Consider the following 18,664-nt stretch of genomic DNA (forward strand, 5'->3'; position numbering starts at 1 on the left):
GTCTGAGTCCTTGGTGCTTTATTGTAGTAGTCCAAGCATCTGTCTAGCTGTCATCAGCTGGCAATGATTTCGTTCTATGTCATTGTCACGAATACTCATTGAAATATAGGAGCAATTCTGACTGCAGTGGCAGATATTGAGGAGACCGTACAATGCAGCTTGTAAGGTCTCGGGGGACTTCACACTTAAGTGCAGCCTGCGTTAATGTGACAGCCATAAGTGAGCGGAAGCATAAGAAAAATGGGCCAGTATATTTTTATACAAGATATTTAAGGATGAAAGTTAAATTTGTGACTGTATTAGTATTGAAAACATATATGAAAAGGAATAAAGGTTCCAAACCCACAACAATCTTGGCATGATGCATATAGGGCTCTAGCAATTGAGCTTACAGTGACAGCTGTGGCTCCATTGACCGTTTCCTTCTGTTGTACACAGGTGGCCAGAAAAGCTTATTGGACATGTGTTGCACAACACATGTGAATGTCTGCTCTGTTTGGGCATGCCGTATTTGTCCTAATATGCAACTGTGTAGATCATAAAAACTACTATAGTTTTAAACTTTGAATTTGAAGTTATCCCATACCCCGTAACCTTTTGTGCCTGACTGTATGTATGTAACTTGATCACTTGTCTCTGTAGAACAACATCCGCCTCCACCAGTGGCATAGCCAGAAATTTCATTGGGGGGGGGGGGGGGTCATGACAGCTCAGCCTCCTACTCGTAGAATTTATCGAGCGATCAAATACATGAATAACTGCACTGCCATTGACAAAGCTGCTGCAAATGAATTTTTAAATGCTACGCATTGTCAAGATAAGTAAAATCTGCATTTTCTCATAAAAGAATATACTTGTATGTCCCAAAAATTGTGCCCAAAATAACTGATATCAATGGTTCCATGCTTTTTGTCTATTAATATGTAGAGAAAATGTCACACGAACTTTACAACCATGTAAGTTCAAAACCAGCAAAGCAGTGCATGCCACTGATATGAAAAATGTACGCACCGTGGTTGCTTAGTGGTTATGGTGTTGCGCTGTGAAGCACGAGGTGGCGGGATCGAACCACAGCTACGGCGGCTGCATTTTGATGGGGGTGAAATGCGAACACACCCGTGTACTTAGATTTAGGTGCACGTTAAAGAACCCCAGGTAGTCCAAAGACTCCTACTGTGGCATGCCTCATAATCAGAAAGTGGTTTTGGCACGTTAAAGAAAAAAATGAAAAATTTAAAGGCCATGAAATAAACAAGTTGAGGATGCATATGTTAATGAAATGTTGTCATTCAAGAACCTTGGTTATATTTTTATACATATACAACGGCCAGGAAAAAATTTCAATGCCGCTGTCCTTTGTTCCAACGTGTTGTGCAGAAGCAGCTGTCACCGATCATGTATTGCGAGTAATCGCACTGAAATTATAGTCGCAACAGAGAGGCCATATAGAAAGCAGGTCTGCAAAATATACGAGCGCGAGTCAAATGAAAGTGAGCCAGTGCAAATATACGACAAATGTCGTGCTTTATTTAAAAGCAGTCTCCATGAGCATTTACACATTTGTCCCACTGACTAACGAGTCGTGCAATTCCCATCTTGTAAAGCTTCTTGAGTTGCTGCTTCAAAGAGTCAGTAACTGGCTCTTTCACGTCATCGTCCAACACGAACCTGGTTCTCTTGAGTTGGTCATTTAATTGCCCCAAAATGTGGAAGTGGCAAGGCGACAAGTCTTGGCTGTATGATGGATGTTGCAGCATTTCCCACTTGAAGTTTGCCAGTTTAGTTTTAACCACATCAGCGACGTGGGGACGGGCATTGTCGTGGAGCAAGATCACCCCATTTATGTATTTTCCGCATGGTTTGTGCTTGATTGCGACATGCAACAGATCTCGCGTTTCACAATATCGAAACGATTAATCTCTCCAGGTTTACCAAGTTCGATCAGTAATGGCCCTAACACCTTTCCCACAGAAATGACGGCCTTTGCTTTCTTTGGGGCGGTGCATTCGAGTGTTTCCACTGTAAGCATTGCTGTCGTATTTCAGACTCATAATAGTGGCACCATGATTCGTCCTCGGTGACAACTGCAGACAAGAAGTCGGCACCCTCATTGTAATACCGGATCAGACGAGCCAAGGCAGCGCCGAACCTCTCCGTCTTCTGGCAGTGATTTCTATAATCTTGGAATCCATTGCGCATGCAAGAGCCAATAACCGAGATGTTCCTGAATTATGGTGTGAACCGAACTTCACACGCTCTGCCATTTCATCCTTCGATCTTGTCTAATCAGTTCGTCAAACTTTGCCATTGTGTTGGGGCTGATTGCACAGTGACTTTGGCCCGGTCTTGGATCGTCTTTGCAACTTTCACATCCTTCTTTGAACCGTTTGCTCCAACGCGTCACAATGGCCAATAAAATGCTCAACGTACATGACAGCGATACGGTGAATAATTTCTTTTTGGGAAACACCTCCAGCTGTCAAGAACCTCGCGACACCATGCTGTTCAACTTTTGGCGTGTCGATTATGTTACGCAACCATGTACAACCCAGTGTAGGAGAGCATTAAGGAACCTCTATCCTCACACCTGCATGTCACTTTTGTAAATGAGAGATGCCTGTGTGCTACGCGCATGCCTCGCACATAATGCATAATGCACATATTGTGCGAAGTGGGTCGGCTCACTTTCATTTGACTTGCCCTCATACATTAGAAATGCGAAGATACAAAGGAATATACAAATGCCAAGGTAAAGCTTGATAAAGGGCGAAAAGTCGCTGGAAACAAAGTTCACAGTATGTATACACAAAACCTCTCAACAAGATATTTAAATATACGTGTAAATCTCCAATAAATCTACGTATCTAAGAAACAGGAACTGTATATAATACGTCAAACAAGGCAAGTAGACGTGTTGCGCAATCAAGGATTCACAGATTGCAGAATCCTAACCCCCCCCACCCCCTTCCATCTACTCCCCCTAATGTATCGCGCGCGACAAGGCGGTGCGTTTCCTCCCCGCTTTTCTCCCTTGCGCACGCAAGACTGGGCCACCATCTTTGGCTTGCCATGGCACCCCCATCCCCTGACGGTTCCACTCGCACATACAGCATGCGGCGTGCGGTCACGATTTTATCGCCCTTGGACTTTATTCGGAACGTGAGGGCGACGGCAGGAATGCGCCTGCATGGAGCGTCCATATAATTGCTACCGCAATAATATAAGAGCATCGGGTAACAATTAAGCATCCCGTGGCCTATTACTTTCTGCAAAAGAAGAAGCAACAAAATTGAATTTTCCCCATGCGACGATTCGCTGTGACGCAGCAATGTCTTCTTTTGGGGGAGGGGGCACCGAAATGAAAAAAGAAACTCAAAGGAAAGCACGTTGGCCACAATCGAGTGCCTACTTTGGGCACTTATTGTGGCTGCCAAAAGAATATAGAAAAAAACGTGAGACGTTTGGTCCACAGATTAACATACGCATACTGCTCGGTATCCTACACCGGCGAGGTAAAAGTTTCCGGAGAGGTTGCGCTTAAGCGAACATGCTGCAATCCGTCGAGGCCTCACAGTGATGGCAGCAAGCAAGCATTGTTTTTTTCTCGTCTGCAAGCCAGGAAAGGTCCAAAACTCTGCCAGGCGAAAATCCTCCCGACCAGAGAAAAACAAACGCGCACCCAAGTGCGCCGCGCGGTGGTTGGGGCAACACGAGAAAAACGCATGCAAGAAAAAGGCAAGCTGACTCTGGCAGCCCGCAGGTAGTGGGAACGAGAAAATGGAAGAGGCTCAATGTGGGGTCCTCGCGAATAAAAGTCAAAGTAGAAAAATAAATAAGAACAGCCTTTGCTGACTTTAGTGTTGTGACATGGATGCGTTGGCCCAGGTGAAAAAAATGTTGATTTCCTTTTCTGTGACATGACAGCACAAATGAACCATTACGCTGCTTTGCCTCATCAAACCTCGCCATAGAATGAAAAGACCTCGCTGCGTGCTTCGTCAACTTGTCTGATATAGAGATGGGTCGCTCAGGAGGGAGCCGGATCTTTTGAGCCGCTCTTCTAGAAGAGCGAGTGAGCCATGGCTCAGTAAAAGTTAGCGGCGGTTCTTTTGGGGAGCCGGTTCAGTGAGCCGTAATGAGCCGTGCCGTACCGTTCCGTCAGAGCCGGGTGTTCTGCCGGATACGATTTGCGCGCCATCTATTAGCAGTGCGAGAAAGCTGGTTGAGAGCCAGTTCTCTCGTTCAGTGAGCCGTGCCGACCCGTTCAGTCAGAGCCGGGTCGCGTTTTTAGAATTGCTAGTAAGTACAGCAGGTTTTGACGGAGCTCGACGTTTCTGCGCAGGCGCGAGTAAGAGCGGGCGCGAGAGAGAAAATCTGGGACATCTGGGGGCTTTTGCTCCTTTAATATATGACTCAGCCTAGGCACTACGGAGGAGGTTTCTTAGAGCGCGTTGTACTCGTTTGTCCCCTAGACATGCCGGCATTGCGGAGTGCGGTCAAGTTGGTTTATACGCTCCGCCGCTGGCTGCCCGCGGGGTGAGGCAGTGGGCGCGGACGCCGCTTGGTGATCGCTGTGTCTGAAGGGACAGTGCTCTGACTGGTGTTGTCGCGGGTCGCTTTTTTCGTCGCGAGGATAGATGGATTTTTGACAAGCACTGCTCCAGGAGGGCACATGTAACCGGCAAACGGAGGCCTCGGGAGAGCACCTGAGGTTATATTAAAGCAGGCGGCGCAGGATCTCCGGTGCACCCAAGCGGTAGTGGGGGGATCAAAGCTGGAAGCAGGGTGGCCCGTGAGTTGGGGCCTCTGCGAGCCCCAACCCACGTACCAGTCCGGCTTCTAGCTTTGATATCCCCGTTGCCGCTTTGGTGTCCTGGAGGCGCCGCCAATAATGCGAAATAATGACACGTTGTTTTCATTAGTAAAAACATGATCGAATAAATATGATTGCGTCGAGCCGCCAACTTGCGGTGCTAAGTTCAGCACTACCGCGCCCCGCGACTTCTGCCGGCACGCCTAGGGACAAGCACATACAACGCGCACCAGGAAACTCCTCCGTAGTACCTAGGCAGAGTCGTATTTTCAAGGAGCAAAACTCCCCTCATTTCCTCTCTCGCACCCGCTCTCACTCGCGCATGCGCGCAAACGTCCGTCGTCTCCGCAAGTGCCACGCCCCGCTGTACCTACAAGCAGTTGGAAATCCGGGTCGCGTATTTCCAACTGCTTGTAGGTACAGCGGGTCGCAGAAACATCGAGCTCCGTCAAAAGTGCCACGCCCCGCCGTACCCACTAGCAATTCTATAAACGCAGCCGGGTCTTCTGGCAAAGTGCGCATTGCTGGCCGAGTTGGTTGAGATACATTCCGAGCAAAAGAGCGCTGTATGTGTTGTCCTCGCTTTGTGTTGTCCTGCGGTGTTGTGTCTTCCTTGTTGTCGTCCGTTGTCTGCGAGCGCTGTTTCGCTCAGAACGAGTATTCTGGCAAGTCATAGGCAAATGATGGTGCTGTTCGTTGAGAGCTGTTGTTCGAGCGATGTCTCACGACTCCCATCGATCGTGCATCGTGAGGTGGTGCAACATTTCGAAGGGATTAGTAAAAATACCCATAACACGATTATTCTACTAATGCACATATCGTTTTTTTAAAGCCAAATAACTAGACTCTATAGAAGAGGTTACAGTTTAACCTGTATTATGAAGTCTAGTTATTTGGCTTTCATTTTAAAAAAAACTATATATGCATTAGTAAAATAGCCGTGTAGTAAATTTAGGCATAGCCTTTTCCTTTTCTCAAGAGGGGAACAGGGCAATGTTTGAAGATGGGGACGATTGACGAATGCAGATGATGAAGAGAGGAAATATATTTACATAAATGTACAAAGGCAAACTGAGTTACAGGAGCAGAGTCGCACAGACGGCCGAACTAACTGTAACTAAAAAAAAAAAGGTAATTCTCACGCAGAGAACACACACTACAATACCTTACTTATCGACCCACGTGTTAAAGCCTAGGTACTTGCAGAATTAAAAGCCACTGCACGGAGCCTCTAGCTAAACTAGACAATACTGACTTGTGATGATGATGTATAGGGCTTTGTGGCGCAAGGGCCAAATAGTGACTTGTGACTTCTAATGTATTTGCTTGCGTTTTTGTAAGTTTTACAAACAAAGAAGTTAGGGCGGCCGTATATCGAGGCCCGTCCTAAGCTTCGATAACCAGTGAAGGTAGCCACAGCCCCTGAAGTAAAGCAGTGGCTCAAAACATAGAGTTACTATGCTCAAAAGACCCAGCTCGCTCCTGCGCGACCCAAACACCGTTACAGATTTGAGTGAGCCGGTGAGCCGTTCAAATGAGCCGGCTCATTTCAGTGAGCGGCTTCGCTCTAGCGGAGCCGTTCTGAGCCGCTCACTGAAGTGAGCCGTTTTGCCCATCTATAGTCTGACAGTGTGTTGATTTGGCTTATCTCCTTGTATGGTGCGATGTACGACTTTAGAAAAGTCAATGCACCTTTGGCGTCAAATGTTTATAAGAACATTAAACCCACAAAGTTCTGGAATTGAAAATATAAAGCATGGAAATGTAAATGTACCTTTCGCATCAAAAGTTTGTGAGAACTTTATGCCAATAAAGTTTCGCAATTGAAACCCATGCGCTCCGCAGATTTCGCGGCCTCTGCGAGATGCCGCGACGAGATCGCTCGCCGTAGCTCACCATCGAAACGCTCTTGAAACTTTGCGCTCGGATGAGGATCCTTGCGTTATGTGACTCCCGGTGCATGGGCGTCGCCGCGACATCCAGCCCGAGTTCGCAATGTTCGTGCCGAAATGTCTGTTCGAGCGCAAAAAAAAAAGAAAGAAAGCATTCTAAACGAAATCCAAAATGATTTCCGGCCCCGGGGGTTGTTTGGGTCAACGGTGCATGACAGCACGAAACTATTTCAGGGGTGGCTGAAGCCCCATAAGTTTCCCCCTGGCTACGCCCCTTTCCTCCACGTAAGTTGCGCATGTGCTTTCACGACAGTGTACCCTTCCTAGTTCACCGTACTTTTGCAACCGAGTTGCAGGGCGCGTTCGTTGCTGAATGCCAACAGTACCGTAAGAAACCTTTGATGCGAACGCAGTTCTCACAAACTTGTGAGTTCTAGATGTGGCATTTGGAATGGCAAAATAAATATTGTAAACTCTGGTAAAAGAATATGAATGCCTTGGTATATGTACAAATAAAAGGCCATATATATTGAGTGGGAACGTGGGCAACGGCGACAACATGGCTCGTCTGCCTCGCTTTTGCCTTTCGAAAGTTTGCGTGATGCTTGCCCTGTTCGGCGTTCTGCTCCCGCTGGGCGTGTCAGCAAGTTTACAACGTTTACTTGAGCCTCGGGCGCCACAAGAATTTCGACAGAACAGCGATGACGGCATTTTAATTCTTGGACTTACCGCCCTTGGTCTTGTTCCAAAGCAGGACAGTGGCGACTGGAGGCCTTGCGGTAATTACCGATCTTTGAATGTCGTTACTACTCCGGATCATTATACCCTTCCCCGAATACATGCCTTTTGCGCTCGTGTCGCTGGAACCCAAATATACAGCAAGATCGATTTGATGACCGTGTACATTCCAGTGGAATACAGCGAAATTCCGAAGAGAGCAATCCATCACTAATACATTTGGCCTATTTGAGTTTGTTCGTATGCCTCATGATTTGAAGAATGCGGTGCAAACTACGCGTGGACTCCCGTTCATTATCGTCTACCTTCGCGAAATTCTCGTTGCAAGTCGCACAGACGAAGAGCACAAAGAGCACTTTCACCTTCGATTTCAGCGACTGGATGGATGAACACGGCCTTGTCCTAAAGCCAAGAAATACATTTTCGGAGTTGAAGCCCTGGATTTTCTCGGCCATCGCGTTTCACACCAAGGCATCAAGCCACTAGAATCATGGGTGCGGGCAAACGAGGACTTTCCCTTTCCAACCTACTTCCGAAGGTTGCGCGAGTTTCTGGGTCTCAAATTTTCACAGGTGCTTCATGCCATCCTGTGCGCAAGTTCTTCAGCCGCTTACCGACCTGCTGCGACGCGACTGCAAGAAACCGCCTACCTCCCACTAGTCCTCGGAACATGAACACAGGAAGCCAAGACGCGGTTGGCGACTGCAGTGCTGTTGATTCATCCGTTGCCCGACGCCTCAACTCGCCTCATGCTAGACGCGTCGACCCCAGCTGTGGGAGCAGTATTGCAGCAGCACGATGGCACAGGCTGGAGGGCCCCTGGGCTTCTTCTCAAAGTGAGTCAAACCCACAGAAGCTCGCTACAGCACCTTCGGGAGAGAGATATTGGCAATCTAGTGCGCTGTCAAGCATTTCCATTTTTTTTTTCTTGAAGGCTATAGCTTTTACATTCTGACCGACCACAAGACGTGGACCTTCGTTTTCAAGAACAACAGTTCCTCTTAATTACTCTGAACGTGAGCTTCGGCAACTTTCCTTTGTCTCCGAACTTTCTGCGGACATCCACCATATCTTTGGGGCCGAAAATAAAGCAGCTGACGCACTTTCGCGGATCGGCGCTGTGCCTCTGTCTTTCAGCGATCGCTTCTCGTATCTCCCTGTTCCACCTGCTTTTCGGTTTCTTTTTCCTTTCCAACGAGCATGACGCTTCACTTTCCGCATTTCTGTCGTAATTACACTTAAAACCTCGTTATATTCTCACTCACATTGTTGTGACTATATTTGTTATTTGCTCAGCGTCCAAATTTGGACTGGCCATGTTGTGCCTCTTGCTCTCTTTCCCAACTACATATCCCATTTTCAAAATGATGCGTCTGTGGTCACTCCCTATGCTGCTATACCCTTCCTCGTCAGTGACCATTTCTTTCAACTTATCAAAAATTCCTTCTGTCATCAGAAAGTAAGCAATGGCCGATTGCCGGTTTCCCACTTCCCACGTGGTCTGCCCATCACACTTAGGCCCTGTATTGATGATGACGGGGTTATGTTGCTCACAAAGATTTAGCATGATTATATTGTCGGTTTTTGGAAGTACGACAATATAGACAATGCTAAATCTTTGTGAGCAACTTAACCCCGTCATCATCAATATGGAAATAGGGATGAGATAGTTCAAGTGGCTGAGGAGTTAGAGAAGACAAGTCCACTTGTCGAAACGTTGGCTCCTGCATTCACCTTGTTCACGTTTTGCTCATCGTCTTGAATTTCCATCTCCCGCATACCCCGTCTTTTCTGAAGAGTTCTATAGAGATTTATACAGTACCAGTAGCACCCACGACGATAATGTGAGAGAGAATAGTCTAGAGGAATTTGAAATCCCACAAGTAACGCCGGAAGAAGTAAAGAACGCCTTGGGAGCTATGCAAAGGGGGAAGGCAGCTATATACACAACGCCTCATGACCTTGAGCGTACCGGAATCTTGGAAGAACGCTAACATAATCCTAATTCATAAGAAAGGGGAGGCCAAAGACTTGAAAAATTATAGACCGATCAGCTTACTGTCCGTTGCCTACAAAGTATTTACTAAGGTAATCGCAAATAGAATCAGGAACACCTTAGACTTTTGTCAACCAAAGGACCAGGCAGGATTCCGTAAAGGCTACTCAATAATAGACCATATTCGCACTATCAATCAGGTGATATAGAAATGTGCGGAATATAACCAACCATTATATATAGCTTTCATTGATTACGAAAAAGCATTTGATTCAGTCGAAACCTCAGCAGTCATGGAGGCATTACGGAATCAGGGTGTAGATGAGCCATATGTAAAAATACTGCAAGATATCTAAAGCGGCTCCACAGCCACCGTAGTCCTTCATAAAGAAAGCAACAAAATCACATTAAAGAAAGGCGTCAGGCAGGGAGATACGATCTCTCCAATGCTATTCACAGCGTGTTTACAGGAGGTATTCAGAGACCTAGGTTGGGAAGAATTAGGGATAAGAATTAATGGAGAATACCTTAGTAACTTGCGATTCGCTGATGATATTGCCTTGCTTAGTAACTCAGGGGACCAACTGCAATGCATGCTCACTGACCTGGAGAGGCAAAGCCGAAGGGTGGGTCTAAAAATGAATCTGCAGAAAACTAAAGTAACGTTTAACAGTCTCGGAAGACAACAGCAGTTTACGATAGGTAGCGAGGCACTGGAAGTGGTAAGGGAATACATCTTTTTAGGGCAGGTTCCGGATCCGGATCATGAGACTGAAATAACTAGAAGAATAAGAATGGGCTGGGGTGCGTTTGGCAGGCATTCTCAAATCATAAACAGCAGGTTGCCACTATCCCTCAAGAGAAAAGCGCATAACAGCTGTGTCTTACCAGTACTCACGTATGGGGCAGAAACCTGGAGGCTTACGAAAAGAGTTCTACTTAAATTGAGGACGACGCAACGAGCTATGGAAAGAAGAATGATGGGTGTAACGTTAAGAGATAAGAAAAGAGCAGACTGGGTGAGGGAACAAACGCGGGTTAATGACATCTTAGTTGAAATCAAGAAAAAGAAAAATGGGGGCATGGGCAGGACATGTAACGAGGAGAGAAGATAACCGATGGTCATTAAGGGTTACGGACTGGATTCCAAGGGAAGGGAAGCGTAGCAGGGGGCAGCAGAAAGTTAGGTGGGCGGACGACATTACAGGGACACTAAAGGTTAATATTAAGTCAATGTGTAGTGTTGAAATACCATCTCAGAAACCTCGAAACGCTTGTTTCGTGCGAAGAAGAGACTTATTTTAAGAGAAAATGCGTTCTGAAGCGTCCGCGTACCTCTAGCGCAGTTCAAATCACGCGCCCTCCGATCGAGGAGTATTGACGTCATGGTCTTATAGTGACGTTGCGCTGTTGGCTCCTGCAAAACGGCCATCTGGAATTTTGGAAAGGGCAGGATCTCGCCGGAAGCGGCAAGGGTTCTGGCCAGTAGACGGCTGAACAGAAAAATTAGCCTAATTTGGACCCCTGCACACACGTCCGTTCCTGGCAACGAGGCGGCCCACGAGTTAGCCCGAGCTCTCTACTTCCGGGTGGCTGTGGAACCGCCCGACTGCCGGAACATGGACGAGCGTCTGCAAAATTATACGGAGATTGTCGAAAATTATCGGCTACGCAGGAGACTGGTGCCACCACCGGATAAAAGTCTAAACAATAGAGAGGCAGTCGCATGGCGGCGCCTGCAAGCTGGGAACTTCGTAAACCCGGTCTGGGCATACCATGTTATGCATGATAGAGAAACCGATGAGTGCAAACACTGTGGGGCGAGAGGGACCCTCGATCACATAATCTGGGAATGCGCTAGCTCACCAGGGGCTAAAGCAAACGTAAATTGTAGAGAGGCCTGGGAAGCCCTGCTGCAGAGCGAGGACCCTACTCCACAGCAACACGCCATCCGCCTGGCGGAAGAAGCCGCGAAGAGTCAAGACCTCTTTGCTTGCTTCTAATCGCGGAGGTTCCGGCCCCCGTCCCCAAGGCCTGTGTGCCGGGGACGGGGAGTAGGGGCCTCCTTATCCGGCGGTACAATAAAGTTGCTATCATCATCATCATCATCCTGCAGACGGCGCTACGGCTTTTCCGCGCAAAAGGCAAACGCGCGGCCAGAAACAGAGCCAAGACAGAGCCAACAGCAGCGCGAAAGCGGAACTATGGTGGCTAGCGGAAGGGAAACCGCGCGACGATAAGCTTGTTCTTTATTTTATGACGCCAACTTCGACGCTCGTTGCAATGGACAACCATGACAACGACACATTGGCTCGCGATGCTAGGCTCGAGTTCAGCGATTTAAAGGGACACTAAAGGTAACCAGAAAGTCAAGTTAAAGTGATAAAGTAATGCTCTAGAAGGTCTAAGGCGTCAATATTATCGCGAACAGAGCTTTTGGGGGCGAGCTCCACCACTGGAAAAGCTGGCGCCACCATCGGCGTGACGTGCCATGAGGGATCACGTGGGCACAGCGGCCGCGTCGGCTGCTTCGGAAGCGCCGAAGCGAGCTGAAAACGAAAGTTAAAAGTCCCTCCTGCACCGCGGTTCTGATTAAGTGGGGAGGCTTTGCCACCTTGGGTGTCTGCTTGACGACATTTGAAAGTACTATAATATGTATTGGCTGCCTTTGGAGGCATGCAGCATGGTAGGCTACTGCTCGGTGCCGCAGTGCCGGACGTACGCAACGGAGCCCGGTGTCAGCCTTATTCACACGTAGCCGCAGGGCAAGGAGCTCCGTGAAGCTTGGCTGGCGAAACTTAGAACCGGCAGACAGCAATCGGCTCCAACTCGGGTGTGCAGGAAGCACAGACGCGAGGAATATTTCTGCCCGATGTTCGGTGAGTAGCAGAAAACGCGCACTGAGACGCTCGCCCGCTGCCCGGCTAATGTCATGACGCTTTATTAGGTCTATGAACTTGCTGATACTAGATTCTGGCAAGTTCACTAGAACGGGAAAGGAGCGGTAAGAAGCGCATTAAAGAAATGCATGGCATATATGGTCATGGTTGTGTTATCAATTAATGCACTGGATTACGAAAAAGAAGCAGAAGGAAATCGCACGCTGAAAAGACCGATAAACATACAGTGCGACGCAACTTGAGAAATAATAATTAGCGGGAGCCCAAATAGCGGCCCCAAAAGCTTTGTGCTAGGCTCTAACCTAGCACGAAACTGGGTTCGATTCGCGGTAACGCGTGAAGTTCGCAAGCTAGGAGAAGTGACTGCGGTTATCGCTTTCTCTCAACTAGCGTGTGTTATGAAGATTGACTCATTAGACGCCGCTGATTTTGAATTCGATTGTGGATTTTATGGCTCGTAGGCCTAACACGGCTAAGCTTGGCTGGTGAAGGCTAGAAAGGTTGGTTTGCTCAAAACTAAGCGCAACTAATTGTTTGGTGATTACAGAGAATAACCTCTAAATTGTACTTAAACGCGAATACACGCTGGTAAAAATTGTTATTCCCGTCATAAACTGGTATATTTTATTTAATTATTTTTAATAGTTTTTCTTTAACGCCGTAGTGGCGCTGTCAGCGCAAGACGCTATCCGCAAACGTCAAACCCATCGCGTCAAACCCTATTCTAAAACTCTTCACTCCTACGTGCCCCAACGCTAACACCCGCAAAGCTCTTTGGGGCCCCTATTCTAAAACTCCCTAATGATCGGAACCGTCATCAGCGCACCTCGGGCCTCCACCTGCAGTACTTTGCTTGCGTCGTCAATGCTCCTTGCGCGCATCGTCGGCGCCAGTTCGTGTCGCCACTAAGCTGTAGTTAGTAATTGCTTAATCAAGTTACATAGCATTGGTAATTACACCGGGCTGCGCGGAGATTAGCTAGTGGCACAATGCTTATGCATAGTCACTCCCAGAGGAGTTTCTGCGTGATTTTTTTTTTCTTGTTCCTGGACGTTTAGTATGCGTATTTTATGCATCGCCAACGCCTTGCTATTGTTTCTGCTGGAAGAGAGATAGTTATGTCAAAAAGGAAAGGAAGCTTGAGCGCAGCGATGATGTGGCTAGTGGTGCGAGAAGCCCTCCATGCCCCACGATTATCCCAGCTTTTGTAGGTCGAAGTATAGTTACTGTATATGCAGCAATACAGTAACTCTAGGTCGAAGCGCCTCGCACACCACGACCATAACTTCTTATCACATCCCTTTATCCCCTTATCCAAACGGAAAAATTTCGTCCAGTATTGCGTCAGATTCCGCACGCAACTCTTAATTCGAAACAGCCTAGGCGGCTTGTTTTGAAAAATCTATTTTCTCTTAGCGACAGCTGGACGAGCAGATTGTGCGCCCAGGCAAAACACCTCCCCAGTCCCGCGTCAAGTACCTACAGGGATCTAGGAAGCGCTCTTCGTGACACTTCGGGGGAAAAGTACCTAGAATCGTGGCACACGTGAGCGGCGCATGATGGCGCAGGTCGAGCGCTGGGCTTGGGCGTAAATAGAAACACGCGGGACGGACATATGCCTTGCGCGGCATTGCCGACCTGGCGTACGCAACCACCGCGCGCCGGGTCACGTCGAAGTGTATCAGCGCGCCGACGGCAAGCCCTTTCACTGCCGAGTTCTCGCCGCCACTCGTCGAACGCTGCCAGTTCCTCGGGGGAACGCACAACGTGTGGCTGTCCCATCCATCTTCTGAGGATGAACTGAACGGGAACGAAGCCGGCGCAGCGCGCGCGGAACCCTTTCCTCCCCTTTCCCTCCCCGGCGGAAACGAAACAGCTCTGATTGGTTGTGCGCGTGACGTGAGCGCGCGCCTATGCACCTGGAATGCTTGCTAATGACTCACGCTCATGCGCCGGCGCAGCTGTACACTCATCAAACCGCCCTTTCCCGCAGCTGCTCTGCTCTGGCAGCGACTGCGTTTCTGCGTGAACAAATCGCCACCGAAGCTTGTGAACCAATACAAGCTTTGCTTGAAAAATTCAGGTCAGTGTTGTGAACGTATTTCAATGGTTCTGCACATTCGACAAGGTAGTTTTCACCAACATATCTAGGGTAGCTCGTGACTACACAATGAAACTCGGCAGCCAGACTTGTACGTAATATGTTTTATTCATTTTTTGATGGTTATTATAGACACAGCAGCGCTATGTCGACAATCATCGGAGGTAGATTCAATAGTTCCGGCATTTGATAATTCATCAATTTCAAACCCTAAGGCGTGTAATCGTTTGGCGCGGCTGATTACAATGCCTTACCACAACTCCACCACTCACCCTTAGGTTCAATATAACAGTGTGATTTTGCGTTTTCAGTATGATTAGGTGATTCAAAAAACTGGGTAGGATACATACAAGAAACGTAGGCTGAAATTGGTTAGGGGGAGAGCTTCCAGTATGGCGCGGCCCGCGCGTCGTCCGCCACAGCGCATCGCGGTGAGGTATAGAAGCACATCGTCGTTGCACAGGCAGGGTATACGTAATAAAGAAAAGCATTACATACGCTGGCAATATATTCAGAAAAAGGTTTGGTCTCAGCTGTCGTTTAGCTGAGTTTCTCGACATGCAGCGGAGAGCGCCCACTTCAGAAAGTGTTCCAGTACTTATTAATTTAAACGATGACTTGCAGAGAAACTTGAGGGCGTGCACTGCACACGTTCTTTGCAATTCAATAAACTCCACAGAGTGTCATCATATAAGTAGGACGAATTGCATGCGGGGCTGCCTATAGCATACTTACCAGAACGCATACCTATAACATAAATACCGGAGCAAATTTTCGCCCAATAGGGTAAGGCATGTGCCTGCTTCGGCAAAAGTCTGAAGACCACTCGGCGCAATATATTTACTCAGCAAGAACCGCAGGGAACGTCCACCTTCCAGAAGGGTTGTGATTCACAGCAGGTGGAAGCATTGACTAGTACGTCCGGATGGTCTGGATAAAAAGAGACGTTTACAGTATTTGTGGGCAAAATGCAGGGAAGAGATCGACAGAGCTGCGAACGTCATTGAGGAATAGGTAAAAACTGTACAGTGAATAGATGTGAATGTTTGTCATGAAGAGCCAAATACCAAGCAGAGGTGGGCTAAGTTTTCCAGACTACCATAAAAGCATTAAACCTGATTAGCTCAAACAGCCTAGGTGACTATCTGTCGGCGCGACCGATCATCCTCGTCGTGCGACCTCCGCTCGGGCCGAGTGTACTTGAAAAGTAGCTCAGGCAGTTGCGGGTGAGGCTTCTCGGCGCTAGCTGCCACGACCTCCACCGTGGTGAAAGGATGATGGAGCGCCAGGTTGCATTTTGCCGTGCATGTTACAGGTTCTAATAGCACTCGCTGTGCCCCTTCGCTTCCGTCGCCCAGGCGCTTCTCTGTGGCGGCACTAGGGATATCTTCCTTGGAGCCACGAAATCCTGAACCGTGACACCACCCCGTGGCGTCAAAAATCAACAAGACTCCGAAACCTTGATGACGAGGCGACGGAAAGTCATCAAAAGCGGAAGTTCATGTTGGAAATCGGAAAAAATACAGGGTTTCGTGGAAACACCCGCACGTCACGATGGTTCCGAAGCCAGGCAAGCTGCCATCCGAAACCTTCGCCCGATTTCTCTCACCTCTTGCCCAGGAAATCTATACGAACACGGGGTACTGAACAAGTTTTCGCCCTACTGAAGAGACAAGCTACATCTACGACCCCACTTCCGGCTTTCGAACGCACTTTTCGACGCAATCAAGACATATATACTCTCACAGATTTAGGAAGAAGTCATCGACTGACTCAGCACCAATCGCAAAAGCGCCATCTTGGCCCTCGACGCAAATGGAGCACTTGAGAATGTCGTTCACGAAGCGATTATAAAACATTAGGAATTACGACGTGCGGGGAAAGAATGTTCGACTACGTTCGTGACCTTCTCGCAAGCAGGACGGCTGTGGTAGGCCTGGGCAATCCTCGGGTCGGACACTATCAAGGTTCCAGCCAAAGAAACGCCTCAAGGGTAATTGATCTCACATCTACTCTTTAATATCGCCATGATGGACCTGACGCGGTACCTAAAACAGATAGAAGACATAAGACAGGCGCTGTATACCGATCACTTTACTATCTGTATATGTACAGGCTCACAGGGACAGAAGCAGCAGGACGCGCTGCAAGAAGCCAACAACTGGACGGATAAGTAAGTACCTGACTTGTCTGCGACTTATTCTATGCCCAGCGAAGATGGAACTCCCCGTGCTTGAGAAGAAGGAGAGGACGCCCTCAGCAAGACGCTCCAGACCCAGTTAGTAACCACGCTGGACGGTAAAACTCATCCCAAGGTAGATACCCAAGGTAGATATGTTTCAAATACCCGGTCTCACCATGCAAAATGGTGGTGCCAGTCTCCCCACCGTCCAGAAGCTCCAGGAAATTGTCACCTAGGTCACATATACTCGTATAGAGGGTCGCCGACCGCAAACACGTACTCTACAACTCGCACAGGCACCCGTCATTTGCAGAGTGACCTACTGAACACCCTATTGACGAGGCAGACATGCTCAACGTGCTCATCAGGAAGACTTACAAACTGGCCCACTCCCACCGATGACGTCAACAGAGAGGCTCCTCAAGCGCGGCGTCCATAGCAAGTGCGAGAAGCGAGTAGAAGCGCATAATTCCAGCCACATACAACGGCTGCGACTCGCACCCATTGGCGGAGAAAGGCACCGACGCCTAGGACAGCGTAGACGAAAAACACAAGTGCATGGAAAGGTTATACACTCCTATGCTAATTAAGAGAAAATGAGACATCCACCCAATCGTAGCAATTGTTACGAAACAGACCCATACCAGTTCCACAAAAGAAAAGCCTCGCAGTCGAAGAAACATTCCTCCTGGTGCGGGACTCGAACCCGGCACCACCACATTTCTGGGGCAGCCGCTCTACCATCTGAGCTAACCAGACGGTTGCAGACGGAAGGGCGAAGTCGAATTTGTCAACAACTCGAAGCAAAGGCAAGAGTTAGACGTAAACGTTCTGCGGAAATCCGCAAGCTGCAGAGAAGTAACTTATTATGGGAAAATGAGACATCTACCCAATCGTAGCAAGTGCTACATAGAAACCCGTACGGGTTCCTCAAAAGAAAAGCTACGCAGTAGAAGAAAAATTCGTCCTGGTCCGGGACTCGAACCCGAACACCTTGCGGGTTTTCACGGAACTATTACGTGAAATTCTTGCCTTTGCTTCGAGTTGTTGAAAAATTCGACTTCGCAATTGCTACAATTGGGTGGATGTCTCATTTTCCCTTAATTAATTACATCTCTCCACCTTGCGGGTTTCCGCAGAGCTATTAGGTCAAACTATGTTCTCGAACAGCGTAATTAAATATTTGCCTGAGTAGGCGTGGGCACGCACCATCGGACCTTTGTGAGTCATGTGGGGATGTAGAATCACTGGACCATTCACAGTGATTCTGACAATTTCTCCGATGCTGAGCGGAATCGAGCACACAACACAAAAGTTCCACAAGGGCATTTCGCCTGTATTGAAATCTGCTTGCCACGGCTGGGAATCATAGCCGCGACCTCTGCTTACATAACATCCAGGCGCAGTAGCTGCTAACGCACCACGGCGAGTATTCAAGGTGTGCTTCGCAGCACGGAACCTGCAGGCAAACGAGGACTTCATCGTCTATATATGCAGATATATATATGCGTCGTAGCCCTACAAAAAGTACCAGAAGAATGGCGAGGCGGCATGAAATATTCTCCTTCGTCAAAGATGGGAGGTAGCTGCGGGTCGTTCAATTTAAACCGCGCGTATACTACCGATGGCACTGCGGCCCAGGTAGGCATGAGAAGCAGTCAGGGATCTAGAGGCTCCGCGTGGGCAACAATCGTCGCGTCTTTCTCAGCCGGTAAAAAGGGACCGAAGAAATAAGAGGCGTGGCGTTGGAAGGTGGTGCGAAAGCGTGCGTAATGAAGTAACGAAAACGTCATTATGCTTGATGCGTACGACGAGCGTATAGACGCCTTCTCGTTCCCGAAGAGCGCCACCTCCAGGTCCCGTGTTCTCCCGGTTCTGACGTTTCACACGTGCAGAGGTCGGACTACGCGCCCCGCGCTTGGCGGAGTTGCTTCCGTCACGACGCGGACGGCATTGAAAAGTGCTTTGGCGCCAGTGCAACAGAACTGCGCAGAACACGGGCCTGAGCCCGCGAATAGGAATGCAAACTGAAGAGAGGGCAG

This window comes from Dermacentor variabilis, chromosome 3 (genome assembly GCF_050947875.1).
Source record: "Dermacentor variabilis isolate Ectoservices chromosome 3, ASM5094787v1, whole genome shotgun sequence".
NCBI classification, from domain to species: domain Eukaryota; kingdom Metazoa; phylum Arthropoda; class Arachnida; order Ixodida; family Ixodidae; genus Dermacentor; species Dermacentor variabilis.